The sequence below is a fragment of the Trachymyrmex cornetzi genome, unplaced genomic scaffold (genome assembly GCF_001594075.2).
Source record: "Trachymyrmex cornetzi isolate Tcor2-1 unplaced genomic scaffold, Tcor1.1 scaffold9, whole genome shotgun sequence".
Taxonomy (NCBI): Eukaryota; Metazoa; Arthropoda; class Insecta; order Hymenoptera; family Formicidae; genus Trachymyrmex; species Trachymyrmex cornetzi.
In genome coordinates, this window is record NW_017300244.1 from 794194 (window position 1) to 799962 (window position 5769).

Below are 5769 nucleotides of genomic sequence, written 5' to 3' on the forward strand. Positions count from 1 at the left end.
TTTTAGGACTATCCGATAAAATATTAAGAAAATTTTATCGGATAGTTCTATAAATACGATCAAAATCTATCGGAAATATCCGTTTTGTTACATTTTGAACGGATAAAGTCTGGAAATTTTTCTTAGTATAGTAAATGAAGAGATATGGTAAGTTTAGTTAGTTATATAAGATAATATTCTCGATTAAAACATATATTTTCTCATACAGACATGACTATTTTAATGAAAGTGTCTAATCCAAAAACTTTTTCTTAAATAAAACCTTATTTTTATTACAAAGTCTAATTTTTATCACAGTTAAGAAAGTCAGCTGAGCTAACTGCTTAACTTTGTGATAATGACCTATTATATCGACCCAGTACTAATGAAACTGTTACTCAATCGCAGTTTTTATTCTTTATAGGTCAATGGCGTTGCGAAATCTCACTTCTACTTTGTATTATTTCTCACGGGACGATTAAACTCGGTTGCAACTTTTTCTCTGCATACTTTCTTGTCGTTAATAAGTTCGATTTTTATACCTTAAGTTTGTTTCAAACTTAGCCGTTTCTTGAAATGTATTATTCTTGATTTAATACAAGATACACGATTTTAAAGACTCCCTTCAAAGTGCAGTACTTTTTAATGCATCGCTCTTTGTTCTTCGCGTCAAATATTTACAGCCTCAAAAAATCAAATTGTACGACGTTCAGAAACTCACTCCTGCGGTTTCAGTGTAATACTTTTAGATAAATACCGAAGTATCTCCTCCCACAAGATCAGCAAGTCAGCGGGTGGTGCCGATCTCCAAAAGGGACTCGACAACTAACTCGGAAGGGTCTTTGCGGCTAGTGTCTACGCGAAAGGGCAGGTTAGACAAGTACAGGCGTCAGGAACGAGACGGGACTCTAACTTTTCTATGAACAAGCGGCTGGGGCACCCCCGCGGCGACACTGCGCATAATCTAATTTGTACTTTGGGAACTAAGCGCCACTACCCTCTGTCTTTCTTTCCGTTCTCTCTCTCTTTCTCTCCCCTCTCTCTTTCTTCTTCATCATCTTTACCCTCTCACCCTCTATCTCTCTATTTCTCTCTTGTTCCTTCGACACTTTATACTCCTCTCACAAATACTTCGTTGTACCACATCGTTGCCACCAACAGAAGTCTATGTTGGCATTTCAGACCGACGAGATACTTCCACAACTAACAAACGAACAAATTGCCTGTGGTTGACGAAACAAAGCACCCCATGGACTACCCAGAGAAGCGTTTGACAAGAAGGGTTTGTCTTAGATTTTGAAACGCGCTGCTGGACGCACGTTACCCGCAGTGATTCTCGTCAGATGTAACGACGTCGTCATTATTCGAATGGATTTAAGGTGCCAGTAAAGACAAAGCTGCATGGCAAATATCCATGACCGTGTATAACAGAGTGAAGCAATTTAAACTAGCGGATTTAACTGAGGCATACCCGTTGCATGCAAATTACGATGCCATCAATAATACCCAGTAAAAGGATAATATTTGTATACAATAGTAATTCATTAACTAAAAAATATTATAAACAACAGTTGTTATTTATGAGTATATTAAAATAATATATATTATTTTTTTAATTATTAAAATTTAAAGAACTTAGAAATATAATTATGTTATGCTGCTACGGATAAATTTTTAATAATTCTTTATTAGCGCACAATTATTTGCAACATATAATCGCAGTTAACCAAAAAGTAAGTTTCCTAGCTGTTATAAAAGAGATATTAAACTTGATTTTCTTTTAGTAAAGTAATAAATTAATATAATACGCTGTATCCAATTTATCGACTAGCAATAAGACTACGTTATGTGTATCGTCCTAACGCGATTTCCCTTTCCAACAATTTCATCTTGTAATCCTCGTCACTGGGCTTTGCTCTCGGCTCTTTAATGTCGGCTGTAGTCAAGCATTCACAGATCTTACGATCTACTCTAAAATTAAAACGCTAAGATGAATATGTATGAGTTGTAGCTCAAAGAGATGAGATTTAAATTGCGCTTTTGAGATACATCGCCAATGATTTAATAACAGGTATCAACAAATTCTAGTATCGTGATATTCTCACGCATCTAGTAAATATGTGTTAACATATCTGATAGCATATATGAGTGATAATCATATATAATTTTCATATATTAATCACTCGTTTTATTATATCTTTAGTATCATACCTAAACTAATACAATTAATAATTAAAAATAATAATCTGCATCACACACATACACACACACGCGCGCGCATACGAACATACACAGCGAGAAATAAAATTTCTTTAATTTCAATTGCTAATTTCTTATGTAATATTATAAAGATTGTCAAAATCTATAAAAAAAATAGCTAGAATAAGTCAAAATGATTTTCCTAGACCTCCTAGTATTCGACTGGACCTACATCATTCATTCTCAATCCTGTCATGTTTTAACGACGTCGTTATAATGTCGGAGAAATTCTCTAGGCATAAAAAAAAATAAAGGTTGTTATAAAGATAAAGTGCGCGCATAAATATACATAAATCGTCCCTATCAGATTAATATCTTATAATGTTCGGACTACTGAGAACAAGGTTTCATGTCGCAAATAAGTCCTATTGCTATCTTCACAAACCTAATCCTTCCTAAATAAAAATAAAATATTATTCATTAATAAATATAATTTAAAATTTAACCAATAAAATCTAAATAAAATTTCACCGTAGAAAATCACTAATTGCGTTTAATAAAAAAGGTTGATAATATAAATAACAATTAAGACACATTTTATTTTGTATAACTTTTGTATAACTTTGACAGACAGAATCTTACATTGTTTTGAATAATAATCGAAGCGAAATAATAGAGAATCTGAAATGATAGACTCTTGATAGAGAATTATGGATTTCAGCCTGAATCATGGGATAAAAGAGGATTTAAAAATCTGTCGCATAAACCTCCATATGCTTTACGTCGTACAACGTATATTACCCATTTCACCGTGGGATTTGCATAAGGGGTACGCGTTCGTCGACTTTATAATTTACGATGATCAAACCGACGTGAGCGTAAAATGATATCTGCACCTAACGTATGAAGGGAAAAAAGACTGTCCGAATAGGCGGAATGTAATAACGATGTGCGCTGTCGTGCTCGTTCATGCCGACACACGTCCATCGGTCGTATGCGAAACTGCAAGCGAACGTCTACAAGCTTTATACGTGAATTTAACGGTTCGGCCCGTGCGATACCCTATGTATAGGCCGTAACGTTTTGATTAACGGGAATGGGATTCAGTGTGCGCGACGGTAACAGCTGGATTAAAGGCTAATAACAACGCGAGTGTGCGAGAATCACAGTTTAAATGATTTTATTTTTGTTCCTGCGGTTTATGGACTTTGGTTCGATCGGCTGAGTAACCCGACCATTCTGTCCACTCACTCTCTCTCTCTCTCTCTCTCTCTCTCTCTCTCTCTCTCTCTCTCTCTCAAAAAAAAAACATTAGGCATGTCGTAAAATAACACCTTCACCGTTAGCTTTCATGCGATAAACCGACAATTGGAGTATTATAAAGCAGAAAAAAAAGATGTCCTGAGAAAATAATACGAATTAAAATGCACTCTTTATCATTTTCTCTTTTTCTCCACAATGTAGAACTCGCTCCCTCCCCTCTCATTACTATCAAGAAATACTCATATCTAAGATACTCATATTTAAACGCAAATTCATCTGCCATTTGCATAAGATAAGTTAATTGTTGCAATTTGTTTTTGTTTTTAACATGCGTCTACTCACAATATTACTTTTTGTTTTCTTCACTCTTATATGTATAATTTTTATTTATATTATTTCGTGTGATGTTATTTTTATTATTTCATATTTTTGGTTTTGCTTTATTCTTTTTCTATGTTCTTAGAAAGCTTGCCCTAAAATATGAAATAAACGCCATTATTTATCTATCGTTAAAAAGATTCATACATATATGCATAATTGTACGCGTCATTAATACGGAAATCAATCAAACATAAAGGGTTATGGTATTTATAATTTGCTACATTCGGTATAAAACAGGCGTATAATAATGTTGCAGTTTCGAATTGCATTTAGGCAGAAATGAGGTATAGGTACGCATATATTACAAATCTCAATGACACACAGCGAGCTCTCTTAATGCAGTCCCATTTGCACGAAATCGACATCTCCCCCTACAATTAAGCTCAAACCCACTCATATTACTCCGTGTGTGCAAATTGTCGATCGAGGGACAGGCTTTGCGGTATGTCACGACCGTGCGAGAAGCTCGAACGGGGTCGAGCTGTAATTAACTCCCTTTCATTGAATTTTCCCGATATCTTACTGTCTATTTCTGGCATACAGTTCGAAAACCGCAATGCCAGTTAGCCGTTCGTACAGAATTGTTTTCATCGTAAGGCCGCCGATCGACAAATTGCGTCGACGAAAATCCATATGGACCGGCAATTAAAACGATTCGATGAATTACTCAAAGCAAAAAGCAAAACGCATATTTTTGTCATGCAAAATTTCTATTCAGAAATTTGCACAGAAAATGTAATATCAATTAGAAGAGAATAACTCACCAATTCTCTGTAATAAAAAAATATTATATTGGTCTCAGGGTTCTCACAGAAAATGAATTTTTTAATTCCCTGACTTTTCCAGATTTTCCAGATGAAAATGGAAAATTTTCCATGACTAATATAAAATATGTAAATTTTAACATTTAGACTCAAGGATTGTAGGAAAGCTATATTATTAAAAACACAAAAAAAAGCTTAGTAGCATAGTAAAATTTTGGGTGCAAATTCAAGCCAACAAAAAATTAATCAGTTTTGAAAAAAAGAATGTAGTTACGACGAAAAAGAGAGCTCAAATAAAAATATTGAATAAAATATAAATTTGAATTATTTTGTTAAAATCATTTAAAGTGCGCAAGTTTTGAACTATAAACGTCAGATATAATATTTAAAAAATTATAACAATTGTTTGGAATAGGAGTAGCTTAAGGAAATTGTGAGCCAATTTCGAAATTCTAGACTTTTTTACATTTTCCCCTGACTTTTCCCGGTTTTCCATGACCAATTTCAATTTTCCTGACTTTTCCCGGTTTTCTGTGGCAAGCCTGGGTCTTTAAAATATTTCTTTCATAATAAAAAATGTACTTCTTTTTATTTAATTTCTCGTTTTGTGAAACAATTATATAAACACATGCAAAAAATAACCCAAAGAATACGCGTAAAGGAATAGGTAATTTGTCTTTAATTTTATATACATACATCGTGATATGTATGTATATAACGTATGACAAAACGCTTTGCAATGCTCGTACGTATCGCACTTTGAGAGGTGTGTCATTAAAAGTTTCACAAAGCTGCATTTTATCGCTGCTCACCGAGATTTCACTCGGTCAATTACTGCAGCTCGTCCGCCACGAACTCATGCCTTGTCTCCGACGAGATACGTCGGTCGTAATAAAGATATTTAAAAAATTATGCACTCTAAAGCACTTTACGGCTGTTGCAGCCTCCTACAACCAGTGTATGCATCGGAGCAGCATCCTCCCGCCTCTCATGCATCCACCTCGTCCACCCTTCGTCGTCGTCCTCTCGCTTTTTCTATCCCACAGCAAAAGCCGCCAGCCCGGTGAGCAACACCCCCTCGTTTTATAACCCGACGAGTTTAATGCTCGCATCAAACTTTTAATTACCCGACTCGTCTTACAAATTACTAACAGATGGGCCGACGTTTATGCGTCGCGTCCGT